Genomic DNA, 27,971 nt, shown 5'->3' on the forward strand with positions numbered 1-27,971 from the left:
GAAACTCTTTCCGTTGAAAATCCTTCACAGTGTAGACAACGATCACTATGACAATTTGGAGGAAGTTTAGTTAATATGCGGGGACTATCATTCTTAAAAAGGACTGTCACTTCATTGACCCATTCTACCGTTATGGAGTACCTGATGTTGAATGTCTGGTGTGTGCTAAGCATTGGACCCAAAAGGAAAGTTACACAAAAATAGTTAAGGTGTGGCTCCCCACCCTCAACCCTCACAGTGCCAAGCCCCGCAGTGTGAGAACATCCCGCAGAGAGCCCTGCCAGGTAGCTCAAGGCCATGGGTGCTGAGAGAGGGGCCCAGCACTGTGCTCCAGCAGTGCGTGGAGGGAGGGGAGATGCTGGCGGGCGGCTGGAGTTGGAAGGGAATGAGACTGGAAGAGGTGGAGAGCAGATGGGCTTGCGGGGTTTTTGTCGGAAGTAGTGGGAAGGATAGAGTATGTCCTCCAATGCCAGGCGGAAGCTTCGGAACCTTGTTTGGAAGACACTGAGGGGTGCAACTGGGAGAGAGATGTTACTGTGGAGATTGTGGTGGGATGGGGGGGTTGTTGAGGGAGACAGGAAGGAGACAGCAGTCACTCCTGGGAGAGATCCTGGGGAGTCAAGCAGGTGCCACCTGGAAGGAAGGGAGGACGCATCCGTGGCCCAGGCAAGGAAAGGGTATGGGCACTGAGCTAGGAAACATGGATCCCAGACCTGGTTGGGCCTCTTGGTTGATGTCACCTTGGCCAAATCATGCCTCCTCTTTGAGTTCCTGGTTTCTCAGTGCAAACAGTGGAGATACAGTAGTCCCCACCGCCCTTGGGTCTCTGAAGTTCTCGGGCACTCTCTGCGTGAGGCGTGTGCGCAGGAAGCCGAGCAGGTCCTGGCTGCAGACCGGATGTGGGGGCAGCAGGAGGAAGGTCTTCTGGCTTGGGTGCTTCATGATTCAGGAGGGCTATGGCCCCTTCCTTCACGGTGGGAAGAAAGCAGGAGAGAAAGGGGGACAGGACAGCCGCATCTCTGTAAGGAAGGGGGGCAGCTTGGGGAGGAGCAGGCATTAGGCACCACAAGTGTCTAGAACTCAGGAAAGGCACATGTCTGAAGTTGTTTTTCTAGCTCTCCTTTAATTTTGTTGCCTGATTCCCAAGCATGTATCAGAGTTAATGAAGCAATTCTATTATTAAACCACACAGAAATTTAAAAGACAATGTACTTGGATTCGAATGGAATAATTAGATATGGAGCAGGGGGAAACATTTGTAAGAGAATTACATATAAATCTCACGTCTTAGCCCTCTGTACCACAGGCATGAAAAAAAATAGGATCACTCAAAGAGCTCAGAAACAAGCTATTTCGTGAGTTTGGGCAAAAAGCAAAAAGCATTTCTATTTCCAGTGAAATGCTTTACGAAGCACTTCAAAACCTAGATCTGAAACTCCACTTCTGGTTTAACATCTACTGAGAAGGCTAGAAGCACTTTTCACTTTTGAAGAAGTGTGTGATGCTGTTGAAAGCCTTCAGGATTTGCTTTGGCGGAACCCATACCTGCTATGATGCCGGGGCACCATTCTTCTTTGCTGTGAATCATCAGACACATTTTTAAGTCACATTTCGGTTGATGGAGAGGTGGAGGCTTTGGGATATGGCGCGGATGTGGCAGGTGCTGGGTAGGGGCGTCTCAGCCACGAAGTCTAGAGAGAGCCCGAGGAGACCGTGCACTGCTGAACTTGGGCTCCCTGTCCTATTTCCTGCTGGGGACACAGCAAGTGACCTTGACCTTGGCGTCCGACCCACCTTTGTGGAACTCAGCGATCGACAGGGCTCATTCCCAGGCATTACTTCCCTAGTTTCAGATCCCTCTCAGAAACAGGTGCAAATAGTTTCCTTCAAAGGGCACACATAGCTCACACTCTGAGAATGCGTGCAAATTTGAATCGTGCCCAGCTCCAAACTTGCACAGACTCTGACAAGTTAGACATATGTGTGTATAAATGGGGTGGGACAGAGAGGCAACCTGAAAGGTGGAAAGAGCACCGGATATGGAGCCAGGAGGATCTGAGCTCAAAGCACGGCCTGGTCTCTTACTGGTTATTTGACCTTGGGCCAGTTAGCCTCTCTGAAGCCTATTTTCCTTTTCTGTAGAACGAGACTGGTTGCAATACCTTCTTCTAAGGGTATTGTGAGGCGTAAATGAGATGAGCACTGTGGAAGCACTTTGTAAGTGAGGAAGCATCCCGGAAACACTCGAAATTGGAGTTTACCAGCAAGCCTGGCATGTCCCAAGAAGGGTGTGATCAGAGCATCGGAGGACCCTGAAATGATGTCACACATTTATGGTGACAGAGCCTGAAAGACCCACACCTTTCACTCCCAGGGGATGCTCTGCAGGACCCAACTCGGTGCAGATGTGACAAAGTGCAGGTACCCTCCAGGGGGCTTACATGAGCCATCCCTGAGACTGAGCCCCCAGTGCCTGGCCCACAGGCTCCATCAGTGACCGCTAGACCCCTGGAATTGGGTGGCCATCTGCAGGAGCCCAACGAGAGCCAAGCCCGTCGTCTTCCCCAACGAGAGAGACTGCAAATGCTCTCTTCCCTTCCTCCTCCACCTCTCCTTCTCCGCCCCTCCTCCTCATTTTCTTGTTATTCCTCTCTGCCTGGCAAGGTATTCCAAGAGCTCTAATTATTTAGTTGTCATCTGGCATTTAATTGTTTGCCCATAAATTGATTCACTTTACAAAATTTATTCAAATGTACTTCTTTGCATTGTTTTTAAATGAGAACAGTCAGCAAAGGGTGGCTGTGGCCTTGACGTAGGGACCACGGTTTTCCCATCGGAAGACCGGGGGTGGGATTCAAGGACTGCTGTCGTCAGCAAGTCAGGAGCCCTCCCTGAACCCCAGTTTCCTCTGCAGGAAATCGGGGCGGTGGCATCTCCTTCCCCAGTGTTCTGGCTCAGGTCCCATGCTATAGATACAGATTATGAGGGATTTCTGGCATGAGCCTCGAAGGAGAACAGTTGTCCCCTCGGGAGGCACTTAGAAGAAGGGACCTTCAGATGGGGAAGAGTTCTTTTAGGGGATTCTGGAAGCTCCTGGGGAGTCTTTGTTGACCATGAATTCTTTATGAGGAAATTAAGCCAGCAGGCAATTCTCAGTTCCTGTATAAACTTTATGATGGCCTGGGGTGACATTAAACCAATTTTCCCCCTAAAATATGAAACAGTGGGAGAAAGGAGTCCTTAAGAGCTATTTGGCATTTGAAAAATCTTATGTTAGTCTGCTCGGGTGGCCATAACAAAATACCGTAGACAGAGCGGCCTAAGCAACTGAGATGAACTTTCTTGCAGTTCTGGAGGATGGAAGTCCGAACTCAGGATGCCATCGTGACTGGGTTTGGTGAGGGCCTTGACTTGCAGATGGCTGCCTCCCTGCTGCCCCCCCAGCCCCCCCCCCCCCCCCCACACACAGTCTGGCCTCTCCTCCTCTTCCTACGAGGACACCAGTCCCATTGGGTCAGGGCTCCACCCTCATGACCTCACTTACCTTAATCACTTCCTAGGGGGCCCCAATTCCAATACCATCATGTGGGGGGAGGGCTATGATGGGTGAATTTGGGGGAACACAAGTGGGTTCACAGTACAGCTCATGGTCAAATGGGCAGAAGTTGCTGGGGGCCTAGCAGTCCGGCCGACCCGGGTTCAGATCCTGCCCTGCCACATGTAGCTGAGGGACCTGGGCAAGTGTTCGCCTTCCCGGCCTACTTCCTCTCCCCTAAGGTGGGATAACGGGAACATGGCGCCCAGGGACCATGTGAGCATTAGCCCAGGGCACGAGCGGGAAGCGCCGGCCACCCCAGTTGCCCCCTTGCTGTCTTTGGTGATGACCAGCTCCTTCCTTTTCTGTCAGGAGGTGCCAGCCCTTGGCGTCTTGCTCTTTAAATGATGAAGGGGGTGAGCTGTGTTTAGGCTCCGCTTCGGCTCCTCCATTTTGGAAGCGTGCCTTCTTGAGGCTAGAGCACAGTGACCAGGACGGGCTCTGTTTGCTCCCAGGGAGGATACATTGATACCTAACAAGGTTCTTCAAATGAACCGGATGCCACATGGGGAAATACCTAGTCCAGTTCTTGGCAGGTGGCAGATGATAAACGTCCCTGCACTGTGGCTCCAGGTGAGGCCTGGGTTGGGAGGACATTAGTCAAAGAAGACTCACTGAGCACTTCCTGTGTGTCAGGCACTAAGGACACAACAGTGGGAAACACGGGGACAGTCCCTGCTCTTACAGAACTGAAGAGTCTCCCAGGAGGAGGCCAACATTCACCAGATGACGAAGGCTCCCATCTGCGGGCTTGGGTCGGTGCCCACCGGCTGCACAGTAGACGTCCTCGGGAGGAGGGGCCACCCTCAGGCCCCACAGGGTCATCCCTGCCGGGAGAGGTGCTCCGGGTGGGAGAGCACCGGAATTCCTGCCCTAAGTCCCTGGCACCTCATCAAATACCAGCTCAGCTTGCAGCTATGCACTCCGTCTCGGCCATCTCCTGTTTTGGTGTCCTCTGGGCAGCCCCTCTGGGTGTCATGAGTCACAGAGCCGCTCCTTAAACTCCTGGTCCTGCTCACGGTGGAGAAGAGAATTCGGTTCATAACAAACAAATTCCGGGGAATCGAGGTGCCCGAGCTGTTGATCATGTGCCTGCGAAAGGATTGCTGGGGCCGCTCCCTGGGGCCCCATCTCTCCTGCTCCTCTGTTGCTGTCCCAGCTGGGCCCGGAACCTGCGAGTGGGAACCACGGGCAAGCTCCTGCCCTCTGGGTGCTGCTGAGGGCTGCAGGGTCTGCAAAACTCGTGGGGTGGGTTAGGTGGCATAAGGCAGCCTGATTGGGTTTAAACATCACCCAGATTGGGCAGTGGTTAGAACACGGGGCATACACTCATCACCTTCACTGCCTACGAAGCAGGCATTGTAGACATTGAGTAGATATTTATGTTGGCAGAGGGCTTCCTGGAGTAGACATCTGAACCTATTGCCTGGAGAAATTTCTCGAAGGTCTTCCTGAATTGCTCTACTCTCTTCTCTTTACCAATAATTGAGAGTCAGCAACACATGAATTATTTTCTTTAAAAGAAATAGAGCCTTGGAGCTGGTGAGCCCTTTATGTATTTATTTATTTGACATTTGGTTGTTTTTTCTTCGTGAAGACCTGCATTTAGATGTTTAGGACAAGACGGCTAACTACCCTTCATCCTTTGGGCAACAGGAGCCGGTGGGCTTTAGCCAGGCATGTAATCAGCCACCCCAGACCACATTTCATGGTCTCCCTTCCAGATAACTGTGTCCGTACAATTAACTTTTGGCCAAGAGGGTCAGAGGAGTGGTGCACGCCATTTCCTAATTATTTGTCTGAGTACATCAACTGCGTGCTCTGCTCACTCTTTGTCTTTCCTGGGTGGGGATGTGGAGGTGGCTCTGGAGCGAGTGTCTACCGTGTGGACAGGGGTGACAGCCTAGGGATGCAAAGCAATAGGACGGAAGAAGCTCAGATCCCCAAATGACCTCACTGAGCGGAGACACCTGCCAGCCTTGGCCCCCTGCCCACAGTCAGACTGTTATGTGAAAGACAAACACATTTCTATTTTAAGTCACTGTATTTGGGGGCCTCTGACATAGCAGATCGGCCTAAACCCTAAGGAATATATATGTGAGCTCACAGAAGGTGTGGTTAGGTATCTAATTATCTGCAATGTGGTTCAATGCTGGACTCTGTTTAGATGTGTGTTATTTATTGCTCCCTCTAATCTAACATAGATTGCTAAGGCTCTCCAAGATATTAGAACAGACATATTTTACCCATTTTGCTTATAGTTCTGAATTCCTTTTAATTTTAAAACCAAGCGTATGGAAGGCAGTGCCTATGGAAGATATCTCTCTTGACAAGCTTGAGTACGTATTTATACCAGGCAGTGGAAATTATATAATTTGATGGGTTTCCTTTATGCTTTGACTTCCAGGAAAGTTAGAGTTAGGTAAATTTAATGCTTACCATCACGGACTTATATTTACCATAGATTTCTTTTTATCGTGTTTCTTCCCCTATGTATATTTCACATTTGTTTATCTGAGAGGAGATCCATTGCACCTGCTGCCACAGCCTTCGGTGCTTGCCCATGGTCTTCCTCTGCCATCTGAGTCCTTTCCCCTGTGCGCCGAAGAGCTCCTTCTTTCCTGAAGACTCAACGCAAGTGTTTTCTCGGTGCCCCAGGTAGCCTTCCATAGAGAGCGCTCCTCCTGGACTTCAAGTAGAGCTTCGAGCACACTGAATTTGCTTTAGCACTTGGGCATCCCTGCTGGAGTGTGAGCCTATTGCGACCCTCACTGCTGAATGTGCCCTTTATAGGAAAGGGTGAATTTGTCCAAGACCAGTTTCCCGTAAGTTGGTCTCTTGCAACTTGTCTCTGTGGAGACAAGACCTTGAAGCAATCAATTCTAGAAGATGCCTGAGGTGGCCTGAGGTGGTAATGGTAGGACGTCAACTCTAGCCCTTGGTGATGACATACACAGGAAGTGCTCTCCAAACCGTGGGGGCTGAGATGGCAGGGCTGATTTGGAGCCAGAATCCTACCATGCCATACTGATGTTGGACCCTACCCTCCGATTAGCTAGGGGAGGAGCCTGTGCCCCACTAATCATGCAGCTAGAAAACCTCAAAGCCCAAAGGCAGGGTCCATGTCTCTCTCATATTCAGGTGTCCCCTGATGCTACCCCATAAGTCCCCTCAGTAAACAGGCTCCAGCAGGCTAGGGCTGTCTGGCTGTTCATCCTGCTTACATGACACCCTGGGATCCATCCTCCCCTTATTCCTCTTAGTTGTAGAACCACACCAGTGTTTTGGCACATGTGGCTGCCTGGGAGGGAATGTTCCCCAGCTACTCTTGCAGCCCCTATGACCATATGACTAAGAGTTAGCCACTGGAGTGTGGACAGAAGTGATGTGTGCATTTCCAGATCACATTTTTTTTTTAATTAGGAAATCATGTACCTGCCCCCTGTTCCCATCTCATTCCATTTTCCTGTGGGCTAGATTTTGAAGGTGACAATATGAGTGAATTTTGACCATGCACAAAGAGAACACCCTAGGGTATGACACAGCAACAAGATAGGAAGTCCTTGAGTGCTGGGAATATTCTGTACTTTGATCTGGGTGGTAGTTGCGCAGATATGTACATAAGTAAAAATTAATTGAGCTACCCTCTGAATCTTTCTGACCTGTATTATACACAAATTATGACACGGGAAGAAAAAGAGAGAAAAACCTGCTTCCCTGAATGACCTTGTGGAGTAGAATTTTCCTCTGGGCTGTTGCAAAAGAGAAAAATAAACTCCTTTATGGTTTGGGCCATTGTGTTTGGGGAATTTTTGTTCTACCCATTTAGTGTGTCCCTTAATTAAATATTTTTTCTTTCTTTCTTTTTTTTTTTTAAGTAGCCTTCATACCCAAGGTAGAGCCCAACGTGGGGCTTGAACTCACAACCCTGAGATCAAGACCTGAGCTGAGATCAAGAGTCAGATGCTTAACAAACTGAACCACCCAGGCACCCCTTAACTAATATATTTTTTAAGTATAAGAAGTTAAAATTTTTATTTTGTCCCCATTCTTTCCACAGAGCTTGGTGAATAGAAGGTGCTTGATATCTGTTTAATGAGTGCATGTTTTTGCACATGGTTTTTATCAGTGTATGAGGACGTCCAGTATAAATAAACTCAGAAAATGGAAAGGAAAAAAAAAAAGGAAAAAAAAAAAAAAAAAAAAAGAAAATGGAAAGGGTCACAACATGCCCATGGTGGGGGGGAGCCCCTCCCCATCACACACAGACCTGCTAGTGCAGCTTCTCAGCCCACTGCCCCCCTCCAGGTACTTCTTTCAGTGAGCTTTGCTACAGCAGCTTAGCTTGCTTCTGGAAATGACAAGGACTTTCAGAAGTGGGAAAAGCTGCCTCCTCTGAAAGGGGTGCCTAGGTGAGGAAGGATGTTCAGTGGAGTGCCGGGAGAGCCATGGGCACACTCACAATTGCCCTTGCTCCTCGGCTGTCAGGCTTGCTGGTGGTGGTGGGGCAAGGGGCAGAGTATGGCTGAGCTGCGGGCAGGGCCAGAGCAGCGTCAGGGCTGTAATGCCGCAGGTGCACCCTTATTGTGGGGGAGGGTGGGGAGACCAGGAGGAAGGGCAGACAACTCACTCTGCAGCTTGCTGTGCCCCAGGAGATTGCTCCCTCCCTCACTGTGTGTGCAAACTGGCTTCTGGGATCCTGGGGGCTGGGACTCGGGGAGGAAGGAAATGCACTGCCCCTGCCCTTGGGGGCGCTCACAGTCCAGCTGGCGCAACATGCCCTGAGGAAATGCCATAATAATAACAGTACTAACAACACTACTGTATTTACATCTATTAGATGTCTGGCAGCTTTTATGTATTATTTGATTTTCATGAAACCTTGCAAATTGGTATTGTTTATAGGTGAGAAAGCAAATTGGAAGGGGCAAAGAAATTGCCAAAGGTCAAACTGAGCTGGGTATGAGGACGCTGAGGCCCATCTCTTGGCGCTGGGTCCCACTGTAGCCAGGCCACCCGGCCTGGAGACCCAGCACGAAGACTGTGACAGAGCCATCCATCAGGTGCTGGAGGAGAGGTATGAGAGGAGGGTGGGAGTGGGGATCATTCTAGACAGCAAGAGCAAAGGCCCAGAGGGGAGAGAGCACGGGCATTTTAATCTGGTGTAACTAAAGCCCTGGGTATGCACAGGGTGAAGGAGCAGTGGGAGATGCCAGACAGGCAAGCAAATGTCCTGTGGTGCCTCCCTTTGACAGTGAACCCCCAAAGGTGGAGGGTCAGCAATCCATCAACTGATATCACTAACAATCACGGGGCCTCATTCATTCATCTGTTCTTTCGCTGAACAGGAATAGGGTTCTCTGTGGGATCTGGTGGTGGGTCTGTGGGAGGGAGCACCTTCCCTGGAGGGGTGCCCAGGCTCTATGGACCAGCTTGGCCCCTTACTCTCTGCCATTTCCCTGAGATACCACAGATAAATCCTGAAAATTCCCATTTCCCAAAGACCATCATGGAACACTTTTTTTTTTTTTTTTTTTTGAGGAAAAAAGTTCTGTGGTAAAATAAATTGAGAAAGTGGGGCTTATTCCCTCTTTCTTGGAAATTCTTACAGATTAGCTTACTAAAATCTCTGAGGAGTAAATATGTTAAATTTCGTGTATGAGTTTCCCAGGGCTGCCATAACAAAGTACCACAAACCATGTAGGTTAATACAGAAATGTATTCTCTCATCGTCCTGCAGGCTGGAGGTCCCAAACTAAGGTGTTGGCTGGGCCATGCTCCCTGGGACACCCACAGGGAGAGTCCTCCCTCGTCTCTGCAGCTTCCCGTGTGGCCTACAATCCTTGGGGTTCCTCAGCCTGAAGCATCAGCCCCTCAATCTCTGCCTCCCCACTGTCATCACATGGCCCTCTTCCCCCTCGATGTGTCTCTCTCCTCTTCTTATAAGGACACCAGTCATATGGGATTAAGGACCCAGCCTACTCCAACGTGACCTCATCTTGGCTGATTACATCTGCAACAAGCCTATCTCCAAATAAGGTCACATTCTGAGGTGCTGGGGGTTAGGACTTCCACATATCTTTTGAGGGGGACACAATTCACCCCATGACACTTTGTTTAGCTCAGAATTTCCTAAGAACTTATTTTTATTCCTCAGAATTCTTTCGAAAATCCTCCCTGACAATCCTTCAGAGCTGGTGGCGAGAGTAGCTCACTTTGGGAAATGCTACCTGGGATGACCAAGATGGAGGAGCCAGCCAAGGGCTGAGGCGACCACAGGGGAGACCTCCTGGGGCTGGTAGGGGATTCGGGTTCCTCCCTGAGGCCCTGGAGTGGGGGGAATGGGAGGTCCCCAGGATGGAGACACAGGAGTCAGCTTTTCCAGTCATCTCAGAAGGCTTTCCGGCCTGCCCTGGGGAGGAGAGGGCTCTGGGGTAGGCCGCCCTGGGTTCTGAGGCTGCCTGCCTGGCTAAGACACCACAGTGAATGTGGGGTGCAGGGGACCTGGGCCCCAGGTCATCTGTCTCCACTTCAGAACCTGTCAGAGCTAGGAAGCTACAGAAGTGCAGCATCTGGTGTGTCCCCGCTCCTGTCACACCTGGGCCCTGACGCCTCACAGGCACCGGGTGCTGAGATGTGGGTGGCGTTTTCACACCTACTGAGCTAGTTTATGGAAAGCACCCAGAATAAACCACAGTGTCTATAAACAAGTTTCCTTCCTGCTTATCGATTTTCCCCTGAACCGGGCTTGCCATTAGGAACATGGCGCCCATGTCACGCTTTTGGCTTGGTGGCATCTGGGGAGAAGATGAAGGAAAACTGACAGTTTTCTCTGTGGTAAGAAAGGCATGGATTCAAGTTCAGGGTTTGCCACGGACCTGCTGTGTGACCTTTAGCCCACAATCTAACGTCATCTTTACATTTATAGAATGGACACAATTACACCCCCCTTGCTTCCGTCCCCCAGCTGTGGCTACTAACTATCACCTTCCTCGTCCTTGTTCCGTGCCAGGGACTATTATAGAAGCCGTGACTCTCTATAAGTTCCTTGTTGGGAGCAATGTGCAGAATGTACCATGTGAGTGCGTTATATATCTTTATTTATAGCTCTTTCTATACAAAAATATGTATTTAGTCATGTATTAATCAGAAGAAATTAGCATAAGTAACGTCTCCGTTCTCTCTTTTAATGACAAACTTGCTAAAAAAAGGGAAACATTCTCTGAATATGGTAATAATAATAAAACATCTTTTAAGTCAGCTTTATTGAGATGTGAATGACACATCATAAAATTGAAGTGTGTAGTTTTGTGAGATTTGTCAAATGTATATAGTCATGCAAACATCATCTCGATCTGGACAGAGTAATTTGCATCACACCTGAAGTTGACCGTGTCCCCTTTGAAGCCAATCACTCCTCCTTCCCCCAGCCCCGGGCAACCTCAGATTGGGTTGCTGACCTCAGAGTTTTTTGCTTTTATCTTTTTCTTTTCTTTTTTTTAAAGATATTATTTATCCATTCATGATAGACACAGAGAGAGAGGCAGAGACACAGGCAGAGGGAGAAGCAGGCTTCTCTCAGGGAGCCCGATGTGGGACTCGATCCCAGACCCCAGGATCATGCCCTGAGCCAAAGGCAGATGCTCAACCACTGAGCCCCCCAGGTGCCCCTTTTTTGTCTTTTTCTAAATGACATGTACGTGGAATCATGCAGTAGCTCTTCCTGTTTGACTTCTGTCTCTTCACGTCATGCTTTTAAGATTCATCTGTGTTGTTGAACATGTCAGGAGTTCTTCCTTTCTATGCTGAGGCCATGGATGCGAATACAACCTGTTTATCCATTCACCCATTGCAGGACATTGGGTTGTTTCCAGTTTGGAGTTATTACAAATCCAGCTTCCATGAACGTCCGTGTACAGCTCTTTCTATGGACATGCTTTCCTTTTTTTTGGATAAATACCTAGATGGGGAATGACTGGATCATATGGTGGGAGTTTAACTTTTTGAGACACAGCCGAACTGTTTTTGAAAGTGACCACTCACCAGCATGTGAGAGTTCTGATTGCTTTGTGTCTTTCTGAGTACTTAATATTATCAATATATATATATATATATATATATTTATTTATTTTAAAAAGATTTTATTTATTTATTCATGAGAGACATACACAGAGAGAGGCAGAGACACAGGCAGAGGGAGAAGCAGACTCCATGCAGGAAGCCCAATGTGGGACTTGATCCTGGATCCTGAGATCACGCCCTGAGCCAAAGGCAGACGCTTAACCACTGAGCCCCCCAGGCATCCCAAGATATATATATTTAATTTTAGTTATTGCAGGTATGTGGTGGTATCTCGTTGTAGTTGTAATTTGTATTTACATAACGACAAATGATATTGAACATCTTTTCATGTGCTTATTTACCATCCATATTTCTTCTTCACTGAAGTGTCTGTTCAAATATTTTTGCCTGATTTTAAAATTGGCTTGTTTTGTTGAATTTGGAGATTTTAGAAGTATTTTGGATATGGCTTGTGTTTTGTTATATGTGTTTTGAAAATATTTTTTTTCAGTCTATGATGTTTTTTCATTTTCTTAAGTGTCTTTCAAAGAGCAGTTTTTAATTTTGATGCTCATTTTTTTCCTGTTTCGATTACTACTTTTTGTGTTTTATGTAAGATAAAAAAAAACCTTTGCCTAATCCCCAGCTCAGAAGGATTTCCTTTTATGTTTTCTTCTCAGAGTTTTACTATTTTAGGTTTTACATTTAGGTCTATGAGGTATTTTGAGTTAATTTTTGTATATGGTGTGAGGTAGGGATTGAGATTTATTTATTTATTTATTTATTTATTTATTTATTTATTTATTTTTGCATAGAGATATCCCATCATTCTCACATAATTTGTTGAAAAAAACGAATCTCCATAAATGATCTTTTCACCTCAGTAAAATATCAGTGGACCATACACATACAGGTCTGTTTCTGGATTCCCTATTTTGTTCCATTGATCTATATACTCCACTATCTCGATTACTGTGGCTTTATAGTAAATCTTGAAATCAAATTGTGTTATTCTTCCAACTTTTTTCTTATTTTTCAAAATTCTTAGACCATTTTAATTTTGTTTCTTTGCAGTTTCACACAAATTTTTGGTTAATTTCTACAAAAGAGCCTGTTGGGATTTGAATTTGTATAACCTAGAATCTATAGATAGATAAATTTTAGGAGAATTAACATATTAATAAAATTGAGTCTTCTGATCCCTGAACATGACATATCTCTCCATTTACTTAGGCCTGTTCTTATTTCACTTAATTTTGTGGTTTTCAACATATAGAAAACTACATATATTAAAAACTTTATTACAAAGTATTTCATGCTTTTGATTCTATTCTAAATAAATGTTTATTTTATAGATGAATATTTACATATTCCTATTTCCGATTGTTCATTGATAGTGCATAGAAATATAGTTGACTTTTGTACACTGATCTTGTGTCCTGGGAGTTTGCTAAACTAGTAGCTTTTGGTGTACCCTCTGTGGTTTTCTACATAGATAATCCTATCATCTGTAAATAAAGACAATTTACTTTCTTTCCAATGTGTATGTCTTTCTCCTCTTTCTTCTCTTTTTCCTCTTTCTCCTCTTCCTCATTTTTCCTCCTCATTGCATTTAGTTAGTCTCCTTGAATGTGAGTAGTAGCAGTGAATATCCTCAGTTTATTCTAAGTCCTTGGGAGAATGCATTCCATCTTTCACCATTAAGTAGGATGCTAACTGTAGGCTTTTCATAGATGCCCTTCATCAGATTGAGACATCTCTTCAATTCCTAGTAAGCTGATTTATTTATTTTCACAGACTTTATTTTAAAAGACTTTTAAAATTTTTAATTTATTTTTATTTTTTGGAAGGCCTAATTGGTTTTATTAAGTGATTCATGAATCAAGCAGCATCCCAACCTAGCATGTAGAGAGGAGCTTGTAAGACTTTTTTTAAAGAGCAGTTTCGGGTTTACAACTAATTTGAGGAGAAGCTACAGAGATCTTCCTTATATTCTCTGTCCCTACATGTGTTCAGCCTCCCCCATTATCAACACCACTCACCAGAATAGAATTCTTTTTTTCACTAAGGAAGAACCTACACTGACATATTATAATTACCCGAAGTTTCATAGTTTATCTTAGGATTTACTCTTGGTGTTGTACATTCTATGAGTTTGGACAAATGTACAGAAACATATATATCCATCATTATATTATATAGAGTATTTTCATCCTAAAAATCCTAAGCATCCTCTATTTTCTGCCAATTAATCTCTCCTCCCTCACCCCTGGTAACACTGACATTTTGAGTGTCTCCATTGTTTTGCTTTTTCCAGAATGTCATACAGTTGGGATGATACAGTGTGTAGTCTTTTCAGATTGATTTCTTTTGCTTAGCACTATACATTTAAGATCCCTCCATGTCCCTTCATGGCTTGATAGCTCATTTCTTTTAATGTTGAATAATATTCCATTGTCTAGATGAACCAAGATATGTTTATCCACTCACGTACTTAAGGACATCTTGGTTGCTTCCAAGTTTTGGCAATTATGAATAAAGATGTTATAAATATCCACATGCAGGTTTTATGTGGACATTTGTTTTCAACTCCTTTGGTAAATAGCAAGGAGCACAATTGCTGGATCATGGGGTAAGAATATGTTTAGTTTGAACTACCAAGTTGTCTTCCAAAATGATTATACCATTTTGCATTCCCAGCAGCAATGAATACAAATTCCTGTTTCTCCACATCCTTACCAGCATTTGATTTTGTTAGTGTTTTAGATTTTTAGATTTTGGTGTAGTGGTGTCACTTTGTGGTTTTAATTTATAATTTTTAATGAAATATGATATTGAGAATCTTTTCTTATGTTTATTTGTCATCTGTATATCTTCTTTGGTGAGGTGTCTGTTTAGGTCTTTTGCCCACAAGTTTGCATGGACCCCAGCTTCACTTGGCTTGGTGCGGGGGGGCAGGCCCAGCAGATCTGATGTGAGGGTCATAGATCAGAGGAGGCCCAGGGGTGAGCAGTAATGTGGAGGCTGTGTGGTGTGTGAGCTGCCTGCAGGAGAAGCCCATGGGTGCCAGGTCGTGATGCTTGAGATAGGTATCCACCTTCTCATGCCAGGCATCAGATGTGACTTGAGCTGCCTTCACACACAGATGTCCCCTTGCGGATAAGGGGAAAGGGAAGAATCTGAATTTGACTAAATATCCAGAAGAATTCAAGTCTAAAATCAGAAGTGATTGGGCAAAGGTTAAAGTTGAATTTTCCCCACTGTTACAAATAGAAAAGACTGGCGAGCAGATCAAAGTGTTAGTAAGGCTATGCTCTCTCTGAAAGTGCTGGGGATGGACATCTTCCAGGCTTCTCTCCGAGCCTCTGGCAGCCTCAGGTGTTCTTTGCCTTGATGCATGGTTCCAATTCTCCACCTTCACAGACCCTTTTCCTTGTATCTCTTCATATATCTGTCTCCGAATTTCCATGTACTATAAGGACATTACTCATATTGGGTTAGGGACCAGCCCAATGACCTTCATCTTCACCTGGCAAAATCTGCAAAGACCTATTTCTAAAAAAGATTACTTTCTAAGGGACTGGGGGTGAAGACTTCAACATACCTTATTTGGGGGATGCAGTTGGATACATAGCACATCTTATGGAGTTAGGGGTCTTAGGACCCTCATTGGATAATGCTGCCCTGCACATCAGGTCCTCAGGCTTCCAACTACATTTGTACATGCAACATGTAGCCATGAAGAGAGGCAGTTGTGAAGCTGTACAAGGAGCACTGGCCTTCGGAGGCCTGGCACATCCAAGCCCAAGAACTGGCTTTGCCACATAGCAAGTGGGTGGCCTTGGGCAGGTCATGTTACCTGCTGCACTTGTCTTTATTACCTGTAAAACTAGAATAATTCCTTTCTGTCTTCATCTGCTTGAGTTGCCCTAACAAAATACTGTAGACTGGGAGGGCTTAGAATTAGTTTTTTTCACAATTGCAGAGACTGCAAGTCCAAGATCAAGGTGCCACGGAGTTGGTTTTCTGCTGAGCACACTCTCCCTGGCTTGCAGACTGCCACCTCCTTGCTGTGGCCTCACATGGGGCAGGGGGCAGTGGCAAGAGAAGGCAAGCTCTTTGGTGTCTCGTCTTATAAGAGCATTGATTCTATCGGATCAGGACTCCACCTTTATGAACTTAACCTAAATTACTCTCTTAGAAGCTCCATCTTCAAAGATAGCCACACTGGGAGTTAGGACTTCAACATACTTATTGGAGGTAGTGGGGACACAGACATTCGAATAGCCACAGTGTCACTGTTAAGAGGATTACAGTAGACACTGCAGGTGACCGTGGACAGCAGGTCTCAAGACAGTTAATAAAAGAGCACTACAGAGCAATAGAGGCATCAGAAGATGCAGAAACTGCTACTGACTTGGAAATACCAAAAGAATCTTACTTAATGAAACCCTTATTGACGTCCGCTGTGCACCTGGGAGTATGTGGCTAAGACATCGGAGAGCAGGGAAGTGGAGTGCTCTGAGCAGAAGAATGAAATTCTTAGGTAAGGCATAGCAGGTCTTTCCCAATCCCGTCAGGATTTGTTATATCCCCGCCTCCACTTTCCATCCTGTAGACCCATCTCAGGCTCATAGTTGTCATGTATCAGGAAGGAGAATGGGAACGAACATTTATTGAGGACCTACTGTGTGCTCAATGGTTTCGCACACATGATCATTTCCAGCTTCAGTTACTTGACGTGGGGGTTTGTAGTGAGAGATCTGAGGCTTACGAAGACAAGCTGGTAAGTGGCAGAGCTGGGTTTTGAACCTGGGTCTGTTTGACCTCACAGTGCTTTGTAGCTGATGGTCCTGCCACCGTTTTGAGCAGACTGCTCTGTGGGGGTTACTTAAGTTATATCCTTATGGGTGTTTGTGTGAGGTCCTGGGTGGCAGGCATCTCATCAGATTCACTTAGACCTTCTCTACAGCCCCTAGTACAGGATGAGGAGTGTGGTGGGGATGCTCGGAAATGTTCAGTGAAGCCATGGCAGTGACTAGTGGCTGGATCAATATCAATATACACGTTGGTATGATATATCAATATTCTCTCTACGAGAATGCTTCCAGCAGCCTTTACCCCACCCCCGCCAAGAGCTCCCATACCATGGCCTGGACCACCACTCTAAGTGCTCAATCCTTCCCCCTTTTGATGCTGAAAAGTAAGAGGAGAGAAAATGGGGTGGGGGTGGGGGTGGAGAACTGGCTTTCCTGGTGTTCCTTGAGTCCTGGATCAGAAGCTGCCCTGTCCCAGCTTCTCAGGCCTTGAGCCTGGTCTTGCTGGGGTCTGATCCCCGTTGACTTTCTTGTGCCTGCTGGGATTGGAAAGGGCTCAGCACCCACAGCCTGAGGATTGTCCAGAAACCCCTGCAGGAACTGGCGAGACTATGTCAGAGGAATGCACGTCTCAGCCTTGTCCTGCTTCCAGAGATTTGGCTGTTTGGCTGGTTCATTTGAAAAGCCCATATACCCCAGGAGATGGGAAACAGGGTGACTAGAGCTCCAACGGCTGATTTTTGCACAAGTCAGACACAGGATAGATCAACACCGCTCCCATTTTAAAAAACCATCAAAATCAAGGTCTATTTGTTGAGCTGTTTATCTGGTACAGACTGCTGCCAAGACTACAAATGAACCGTTTGTGCCTGCTGATGGCTTTCAGAGGCCAATCAGCCTTCTCACTGCTCAGAAGCCCCTGGTTTAACCCCTCGTCCTTCCTTCACCACTCTGTCGTCTTTGCCTTTTTAGCCTGGAGCATTTCTTGTTGCTGTTGTGGGACCCAATGGGCTAGTGGGATGACAGTTTCATTAAAGATTAAGCTATCTGTCTGAGGGATTATCTCTTCCATGGGGGCTGGTGTTATTGAACTCTCTTTGCAGATTTGTTTTTCACATATTTACAAACTCCCTTTCGAAGAGGACTGTCATGGCTTGAGGGCAGGCATTGTGCTTATCTACTACCTTATGCGTAGTGCTTACACTACTGCCTTATGCGTAGTGTTGGATTAATACCTGCAGTTTTAGGGTGCGTGTGCAAATGTGTGCATGGGCATGTGTGCATATATACAACATGTGTGATGCTACCAGGGATGGAAGAGTTAAGGAGCCAACCCCAGGAGGCAGTCAGCAGACAGGTTTTAAGGCCCAGCTGCTTGGGGGAGTGGTGGGGGTGGTTGATAATGGGAAAAAGTCAGCAATTATCATTTAAGGGGCTTTTTGTAATGGGGAAACTTTTAGAGAATCAGCCCAGATGTCATTTTTCTTCTAAATCCCAAATCACAATTCTCAAGGTGGCTGTTCAGAGGAATGGAGGTGCTCATTTGTATGAGAGGGGGGATGGCCTTGCAGACATTTATTCAAGGGCAGAAAAAGACAGGACCATTGGGAACAAGAAAATCAGCCAATGGAAGATAGGTCCAGAGGAAGATACTGAGCATTCTTTTCTGGCATATTTCAGCTTCAGGTCCTGAGATGTTCCGATGGATCGTCCTGAGATAAGGAAGTAGATTTGTGGTTAACACAGAAAACAGTAGCAAGGAAGAGGGAAAGACATGACATACCAATTATCATGGTGGAGAGAGTAGCTGTTAACAGGGAATCCCTACTTGGGATACTGCACTGATGGCTTAGTGACCTCTACTCATTTTGTGCTGTGGATTCAGCGTTCCCCAACTATCCCTATTGGTTGCCTGTTTTTTTTTTTTTTTTTTAAGATTTATTTATTTATTTTAGAGGGAGAGGGGTGGAGAGAGAATCTCAAACAGACTCCCTGTTGATCGCAGAGCTCGACCGGGGGTGGGGGGATCAATCTCACGACCCTGAGATCATGACCTGAACTGAAGTCAAGAGTCAGACACTCAGCCAGCTCCTGATTGAGCCACCCAGATGCCCCCCACCCCTTTGGTTGTCTTCATAACAGTGTGTTCAGGTGAAAAGAACCTCAGGTATAGCTGACCAGGTGAAGTCCACTGACATCCTCAGGACTGAGGCTATTGCGGTGCACCACCCACTCCTGGTTTGCAGGCTGCACCTCCTAACTTGGATTTCCCACTTTGAGGCTCATTTACAGATGCACGCCAGGCCACATGCCCCAATATTTTTCAAAGCATATGGCTGTTTTAGGATGGCACCCCAAGTCCTATCCCCTGGGCACCTATCCCACTCATGCTCTGAACATGCCAGCCTCTCTCTATACCTTCATGCCCCTGTGCTTCTAGGTGAAGAATGTTCCTTTCCCCTGGCTGCTCGTTCATTTCCCACTCAGCATTCCAGACTCAATAACCCCTTTCTGAATTTTCTTATCTGTGAAACTAGAATAATTATCCTCTGCCTTAGTCTGCTCGGGCTGCCATCACAAAATAGCAGGGGACTTAAACAGCTGGACTGTATCTCTCACAGTTCTGGAAGCTTGGATGGCTAAGATCAAAGTGCTGCTGAGTTGGTCTCTCTGAGATCCCTCTTCCTGGCTTGTGGACAGCTGCCTTCTTAAGTGTGCTCACATGGCAGGGAGACAGAAAGGGAGTCCCTGGTGTCTCTTCTTATAAGGGCACCAAATCCTACTGATCACTCTTACGACTTCATTTAACGTGAATTACTTCCTGAGGCCCCATCTCCAAATACAGGCACACGGGGGGTTAAGGCATCAACATAAATTTTGAGGGAGCACACGTATTCAGTCTACAGCACTGGGATTCATGGGTGGTATTTCAAAGCCCAAGAGCACTCAAGGATTAGATGTTAGGAAGTGGAGGTCCTCACCTGATGGACGGGGATACTGAGTCCCTGATGGGGAAGTGAGTACAGCAAGGGAGGGGTGCGACGCAATCCTTACTCTCAGGGAACAGTGTGTGGATAGAAATAGCCAACGTGCAAGGACCAGGAAAGCTCTCAAGCTGCGATCTTGTCTGTCTGGGTTGTGTTCACTTGAGTCCAGGTAGACAGAGTCAGGTCAGGTCTCAAATATCACCTGGATACAACTTGATAATTCCTCAGAACCAGATGTATTTTGGAATGAGATAGTTTTTTTCCAAATAAAAAAAAAAAGTAATGCAGCCTCTATTCTGTATGTTGCACAATATCACCAGGAGGTCTAGTGGTCTGGGCAGCACCCTGTAATCAAACACGTAAATATTTCTGGGGAGAAATGTAAGCATCAAGTGGGACAGATACAAGGCACATCAAGTCTGGGCTAGTACAGCCGCCACAGGAGAATGCCGCCAACCTATGGAAAGACTTTCAGGACGGCCGATTGAGGGTTGTGCAGTATAACAATTGGATGGATCTGACTCTTCTGGTGGAAAGGGAAGGAGCAGGAAGGTTGGAGATTCTGGGGGCTTTCTCCTGCAGGCTGCCCTGAGCACCCCTGCGTGCCCCAGAGACACAGGGGGAGCCTGTCTGTTTGCAGAGGGTGGGGAGCCACCGTGATGGTTCCCATGTGGCCAACAAGACTCCAGCAATTTCCCATCCACTGCCTGCTGAGCTGCAAATTGCTGCCTCCCTCCATGCTGGAGCGTGCAGATGTTTCTCTCTGATGGAGGGTATAATTAACACCTGTCAAAGCAGGGGGCTAGGGCGGGAGGGGGGGCCCAGTCTCACTGCAGGAACCGCTCCTCAAGAAGTGCTCGGTGTCTAGGAAGAACGTTTCCTTCCAACTTGGAGGGATTAAAGAGCTGTCTTAGAAAATAAAGAGGCAGGTGGTGTTTATCTGGGCTAATGTCTCTGAGTTTATGTGTTGGATTTCAGCACGCGGGCTGTCAGGCGCCTGGTGAGCTGCGGAAGCTTGCTTGGGGAGGGACCTGCAGCCGCACACGCGAGTGCCAGACCTGGGCCTGCCGTTTGCCTTTGCTCCTCTTGAGTCAAGAGAACCTTCCATGGGCAAAGCGAGTTCTTTCTTCACAGTTAGTTTTATCTCCATAGTTATTTCGTACAATGCAAAATAACAAAAAGATTACCTTAGGAGTTCTGTTTATGAATTGTTTCAGGAAGCTCTGGAACCAGGTAAACACCCAGTGGCAAATGGGTTGCTGAGAAGGTTGTGGTGTTATGGGACACAGTGGCACATGTCGCCCGGTTACTGTCCCAACCTTGACAGTAGACCAACCAGAGCTGGTCTTCTGTAGGTAAGTTGACATGGCCAGAATAATAACCTACTGAAAGATGCTGTGCAGTACCTTTGTGTTTTTTTTTTAATTTTTAAAATTTTTTTAAGAGAGACAGAGTGAGTGGGGATGGGATAGAGGGAGAGGGAGAGAGAGAGAATTTCGAGCAGTTTCCACACCCAGCGTGGATCCCAACACAGGGCTCAATCTCATAACCCTGAGATCATGACCTGAGCCAAAATCAAGAGTTGGGCGCTTAACGGATGGAACCACCCAGGCGCCCGCAGCACCTTTGGTTTTTGAGAATTTTCACATTCTTTTTTTTTTTTTTAAGATCTTATTTATTTATTCATGAGAGACCCAGAGAGAGTCAAAGACGCAGAGGGAGAAGCAGAGTCCTTGTGAGGAGCCCCATGCGGGACTTGATCCCCGGAAGGATCAAGACCTGAGTCAAAGGCAGATGCTCAACCCCTGAGCCACCCACGTGCCCATGAATTTTCACATTCATCATCTCCTGTGTGTCTCATGACATCCTTACGATGTAGTTTCTATCCTGACACATCCAGTTTATAGACTTGCATACCGATCAGATGGATTAAATGACTTGGACAGAAGAAGGGGAGGAATTGATATTAGAAGCCACATACTGTCCTGGAGAGGAATCCCCATCCTGCTGCACTGAGCGGTGGCAGTGGGAATGGTGACATGAGCCTTACAAGCACACCAGTCACAGTGGATAAATGTGCAGCACAATTCATAATTCACCTTATACTGATTACACCTGCAAAGACCCTCTTCCGAAATGAAGTCACTTATAATTTTCGTCTTTGCCCCATTCTTGGCATACAGCTTCCCAAATCCTTAGAATTTCATAAATGATGAGAGCAATAAAGGCATCTCGTTACGTTAATGGGGTGGCTTTTAAAAAATTTTAAATTCAATTTGCCAACATATAGTATAATACCCAGTGCTCATCCCATCAAGTGCCCTCCTTAGTGCCCGTCACCCAGTCACTCCATCCTCCACCCACAACCTTTTGTTTCCCAGAGTTAGGAGTCTCTCATGGTTTGTCTTCCTCTCTAATTTTTCCTCAATCAGTTTCCCTCCTTTCAACGGGGTGACTTTGGGAAAATACCTAAGGATGGGGGTTTGTTGCCAGGGAAACCAACCATGTGATTACAGGGTTGGGACTCTTCCATCCCCAGACCTCTGGGAGGGGAGAGGGGCTGGAGATTGAGTTCAATCACCAATGGCCGATGGTTTCATCAGTTGTGTCTATGTAATGAAACTCCATAAAAACCCAGAAGGAGAGGGTTTGGAGTGCTGCTGGGTTGAGGAACACCTGGAGATGACATGAGAGCTCCTCGCACTTTCTCCATACCTGGCCCTGTGCATCTCTTCCACCTGGTTGTTCCTGAGTTATATCCTTTTATAATAACCTGGTAATCTAGCAAGTAAAATATTTCTCTGAGTTCTGAGTGCTGTTCCAGCAATTGATGGAACCCAAGGAGGGGGTCATGGGAACCTCTAATCTGTGGGAAGTCGGCCAGAAGCACAGGTGATGCCCTGGACCTGCAGCTAACATCTGAAATGGTGGTGCCCGACCGTCCTGTGGGGCTGAGCCCTTACCCCGAGGGATCTGATGCTCTCTCCAGGCTGTTAGTGTCAGGATGGAGTCGAATTGTAGGACACCCAGCTTTAGCTCTGTCTAGGAATAGCTCTGTTTTAGCCCAGATTCTCTAGAAAACAGAGCCTGCGGCAAGATTTTTTGGGGAAGAAGGAGATATTGCAATTCCAGGGAAGCAAGGATGAGTGGAAAGGAAGTGAGACAAGAAAGTGGAGAGGCCAACATGAGGGAATGCAAGAGCAGGCCAGCAACAGCTCCCTTCCCCTCAAAAAAGGGAGCTGATTTCTAAGTTACTCGATACATCTGAAGAAGCCACATGAACCACTGCGTCACAGAACAATCCACTGGAGGGTGGGGGTCCTCGGAAGGGCAAGGAAGTCATTAGCCAGTCAGGTCGGCTCCTGTCTCCCAGGGTTAAATTTACCCTCATGGCTTTTACTCTTCCACAGTTCTGGGTCGTATGGTTGAGCCCCATGGGCCACCACCAGGGAAATCAGAACTCAGCTCCATCCTCAGATGTGAGCCCAGAGGTGGTCGGAGGAACCAGGTAGGTGTAGGGCACACCCGTGGCCTCCCTGGGGGAGGTGTGGCCAAGGCTGGACAAAGTGAGTGACCCTGGCTGCAGCCCTGCACACGGCCAGAGCTGAAGGTTAGGCAAACCTGGAGGGACAGATCTGAACTGATTCAGTCTCTCAGTGTCTTAACTATACTGGAAACCCTTTTGCAGGTTGTTAACACCTCCCTGTCATTAGTCTGTGGATATTTCATGAATGTGAAGCTATCTCGGGGGTCATGGGAAACGTGAACTGCCCATAACATGAGGGTTCAGACCTGCCACGCCCCCCTCTTTGGCTCCTCATGAGAGTTCAGGTGCATGGAAGCCACCCACTCTTTGAAGCCCCCCCTGAGGCCTGTACCCAGTGTCACATGGGACAGTCTGCCAAGTGCGTGCCCGCCTTTCCTTAGATCGAAGCACAGACCTGAGTTTTAAAGCCCTAGAGGACAGAGCCATGATAGAGCTGCCCTTATTTGGCTCAAAAGCTGGGTGAAATGCATCTTCCTTAAAAAGATCAGGGACCTGGCAATTCCTCAGCTCTGTAGAGGACCGGGAGCTCCGCCACTCTGGTCCCCTGCCAGCGAGGGCTGTGACTCCAGCTGTCCGCTCTCTCCCAGGCCCGCTGCACTACGGAGAGTGACTTGGGCCCAGGGCACACTGTTCCCAGGATTGTCCACTTTCAGTGACTGATCAAGGAGAGCTTCAGAGTCTGGCCATCCCGCCCGGGTCTGCAGGCTGAATACACCCTGGGGCTCCCCACAGGGCTGGGCAGCACAGCCTCTCCCTCCATCTTCCCTCAGGTGTCCCTCCCCACTGACCTCTGGCACAGCGAGCCCTCCTCGGCAGCTGCCCCCAGAGAACGCAACAGGCTACCGTGTGGTCCCAGGCTGTCTTCCCTGTCGTGGGACATGCCGAACATGGAAGGGGTGATGGCCCTGGCCAGCCCTTGTTGAAAGAGCGAGTTAGTGATGATAGCGGTGCAGGCAAGCTAGGCCGGGGACCCTGGGGTGGGGGGGGGTGCTGTCTGTGAATCATCATGCTGTTGGCTGCAGGGAGGACCAGCCAGGGATGACAGGATAGGGCTGTCATCCCTATCCCCATCTGGGATATCCCGTGAGGAACAACAGTGGGTGGGCAGCACTAGGAAGGCTTTGGAGGCGAGGCCTCAGGCCCCAGACCTGGGACTTAAGTGACCCTCCGAAGCAATGAATTTGAATTCTGAGAGTTCTCTCAGGCACTCAGTCCAGAGAGGGTCTGTGTGCTCATTAGGAGAAGGCATCGCCTGGATGGAGCCACACCTGCAGGCCATGGCTTGGAAGTGAGAAAAATGGTCCTCCATCCTGGAGGCAGAGGCAGCCCCGCCCCGGGGAGCTTGGCTATGCCAGGGGGGCACTCCTGTGCTGGCTTTCAGCTTCCACTCAGCCCCTCTGCTGGGAGCCTTTGTTCTAGACACACAATACAAACTGGCACACCACAGCCCTGCTTCCAGACTTTGCCTAGGATACTGGCACAAATTTGGCCTTGGAGAGCATTGGAGCAGATGGATATAGGGAGCCTCAGGTGGCGAGCGTGGGCCACCCAGCACCCATGGGCACTTCCCCCGCCACCTGCAAACTGTAGGGCAACACATGTCCTTGACCCTTTCAGAATGATCTCCTGCGGCCCCTGCAGGACTCTCTGAGGTGGGCTTGTTACATCTCCATTCTAGACGTGAGGAAAAGGAAGCTCAGAGAGGATGGGCAAGGCACTGAGCCACACAGCCAGTGATCATGGAAGTGGAGCTAGGACGACTCTTCCCCATCTGGAAACCCAAGCATCACCTATCCCAGTGTGGAGCACTTGACCATCAGCGTTTCAGAGCAAAGAAGACCATGCTGGTTCAGGCAGCTAGCTCTACCAGTGAGAAATCTTAGCTGCAGGGAGGTTTTGTGACTTGTCCCAGATCACATGGCTGCTTAATGAAAGAGCCATGTTTGGAAGCAGGTCTCTGCCTGCCCAGGCTACTGCCCTCCTGTTCATTTCCCATGCTACCCTCCTGGTGATTCCCTTGCAAGAGAGTGTGTTACAGAAGCCTAGTGTTGTTCTTCATTATGGAATGTCTTGCACATGCCATGTAGAAAAGAATTCTCTTTTCTATGTAGTTTCCACTTCTACAGGTTTTTTTTAAGATTTTTTTTTTATTCATTCATGAGAGACACACACACAGAGAGAGAGAGAGAGAGGCAGAGACACAGGCAGAGGGAGAAGCAGGCTCCATGCAGGGAGCCCGACACGGGACTCGATCCCGGGTCTCCAGGATCACGCCCTGGGCCGAAGGCAGGTGCTAAACCTCTGAGCCACTGGGCATGCCCATACTTTCCACTTATATCTGCAAAGTCCCTCAAAATCAGAGCCTTTGGCACCTATTCATCCATCATCCATCCATCCACCTACCCATCCATTCATCTATCCATTCACCATTCATCATCCATCCATCTATCCATCTACCTACCCATCCATTTATCCATCCATTCACCACCATTCACCATCCAACATCCATCCATCCACCCATCCATCCTTTCCTTCACTCCTCAAACATCCTCCAGATCTTCTTCTGGATGCTGAGGACACAACAACAAAATGGAGGGCATCTGCCCTACAAATAGCTCACTGCCTAGAGAAGGAAACAGACATGTATAATCAATAATCACCCCAGGTCAAAGAGGGTTAGGGAACCTGGGAGGATGCCATATGTCTAAGAGACCAGTCAAAGGTCTATGGAGATGGGGCTCAGGGTTGCAGGTTGAAGGGGAATCCGCTGGGCAGCTAGCAGAAGGGGCCAGGAAGGATATGCAGACAAAGACCAGGGAGCCAGGAACTGCACCCAGTTAGGGAGCCAAGGCACCATGAGGCCTCAAGAGCAACACTGAGAGCCTTGAACTTGACTCAGGGTACAGCAGAGAGCCACCGAAGGCTTCAGAGTGGGGGGTGCCACCAAAGACTTCAATTTTCAAAGATCATTTTGGCAAGTGGAGGATGAACCAGAGAGCCTGGTCTGGGTGACTGGGAGGTAGGGACCCAGGAGAGGGGGTGAGGATGAACTTGACTTTGGACATGCAGAATCTGCGACGGGGGGTGGTGGGGTGGGGGTGGGGTCTCTCCACAGAGGACAGCACCAACTGAGTCCCAGCCTTTCTTTCTTCATGAACCCAAAATAATATCCCTTCTCACTGCTTCTCCAAACCATGCTTTCATGGGAGGGTGGGGTGGGAGTCTGATGCTGTATGAAGCCTGAGGCTTTTCATAGGTGGAAACATGCAGATTATTTGTAAGTACATCCATAGGAATATATATATATGTGTGTGTATATATATGTAGGATGGGTTTTTTTGGGGGGGGCTTTCTATTCATCTGCTCTGTCTGCTGTTTCCCTGCATACATGACTGGAAATATTTGGTGTAATTTATAGACATGTACAGAAGCTTTTGTGGATTTTAGATCTGTATACTTTTTGCTTGAAAGTGGTTTTCGTTAAGGTCCTGACTGGATGGGGGCCAGGGAGAAAGACCAGCAGACAGGCAGTTAACGGGACCAGGCTCAGAGGGAAAGGACTCTGCCCTCATTCTACTGGGCTGCACTCCCTTGGGGGTCAAGGTCTTGTGTTCTGGGCACTGCAGCCCTCAGGGTCGTGGAGCCTGGGACAAGTGGCCCTGCAGGGGTAGTAGTTCCTCTGGCCACCCCCTTCCCCACCAGGCCCACATCAAAGGGACAACTGTGTCCTCATGCTGGGCTTTGTCCAGACCTCTCGCCTGCCACACTTTCTACCGCCCATGTTGTCCTTCCTTTGACCTTCCGGTCACCATCTGCTCACTTGCTTCTTCCATTTGCAGCCACACGCCTTCTCTCCCAGTTAGCATTCACCTCGATGCTGGCCCTCACACCAGGCTTGAGCATTCCATCCCGCTTTGGCCGTTGGGGCCCTCGGTGAACACCCTGAGCCCAAATTTTCAGCTTGATCAGCGAGAGCTGTGTTCTTTGCCGTAGGCAGCCCCGGGCTGGATTGTAGGCAAATTGGCCAGGGATTATTTCCTGGCCACTGTATTTTACTGTTTGAAGTCTTTCTTGTCTTTCTAGAGACTTCTAGTGGGCTTTCTCTATTTTCTGCCTGTCCAGGCTCAGGCTCATTCCTATCTAGTCCTCCCCATGTCCCATCACATCCCACCTAGTAAAATCTGCTCCAAGATCAGCTGTGGACAATTAGGATGGCTGCCTGCACTCACCAGTGGCCATGACAGTGACATATACTTTGTCCCCAGCCCTGTCCAATGGGTCCAAGAAAAAGAAGCACCAGACTCAATTGGATTCTTTCTTCTGCTATGCTTTCTGCCTCCTGTTTCTGCTTCTAGTAACAGTTTAAGAAGAATTTTTAAGAGAGTCCGACTCTCCAGCTCTGAAAAGCTCCAGATTCCTGGGCCTTTGGCTCTTTAGGATGGCAGTCTAATTTTGCAAAAAGGGCAGAGAAATCCTCTCTTAGCAAAGTTACATTTTCTCTCTTGCTTTCTGCTTTCAGGTGGTTCCCCCTCAACCCTAGGCTTGTCCCGTTGGCGGACCCTGCAGAAAGCTGTGAGAAGCACCCAGCTCATGTCAATGTCTAACAGTTCCTTTCGAAGCTTACCCCAGGGCTATCGCCCTGGTAAATCATGGTCTGTATCCCAAGGAACCACAGATCACTGTTAAAATATTCATTTTTACATTTGCAAACCAAGAATGCCAAACTATCAACCCCAAATCCTATCTACTTGCTAGCTTCCATTCATCGAATTGCAGATTTTAAGTTTCATGTAATGATTACATTCCCTTGCACAAAGTTTGGTAATGGTGATGCTGAAATTTGCAACCTAAAGTGGTTTAAGCAATGAAAGAGCCTACTGACTCCCTGGACTGAAAAATCAAGACTAGTTCTGGCTTCAGGATCAGTTTGATCTAGTGTTTTAATGCTACGAGGACATTCATGT

The 27,971-nt window shown here is 47.6% G+C and overlaps 1 long non-coding RNA gene across 5 annotated transcripts in view; it reads left to right on the forward strand.

Moving 5' to 3' along the window:
* Nucleotides 1-27,971, forward strand: part of LOC111090490 — a 54,096-nt gene that overhangs the window by 18,696 nt on the left and 7,429 nt on the right. For 2 of the 5 annotated variants that reach the window (XR_005372082.1, XR_005372084.1), the window contains exons 2-5: nucleotides 6,254-6,420; nucleotides 8,501-8,672; nucleotides 20,678-20,815; nucleotides 22,871-22,968. This is a non-coding gene — a long non-coding RNA (uncharacterized LOC111090490). Of the gene's footprint in view, nucleotides 1-2,142; nucleotides 2,719-6,253; nucleotides 6,421-8,500; nucleotides 8,673-20,677; nucleotides 20,816-22,870; nucleotides 22,969-27,971 lie in introns of those variants that run through there. The other 3 variants (XR_005372085.1, XR_005372083.1, XR_005372086.1) reach the window with 2 other exon arrangements.

This window comes from Canis lupus, chromosome 17, assembly GCF_011100685.1.
Source record: "Canis lupus familiaris isolate Mischka breed German Shepherd chromosome 17, alternate assembly UU_Cfam_GSD_1.0, whole genome shotgun sequence".
Classification (NCBI taxonomy): domain Eukaryota; kingdom Metazoa; phylum Chordata; class Mammalia; order Carnivora; family Canidae; genus Canis; species Canis lupus.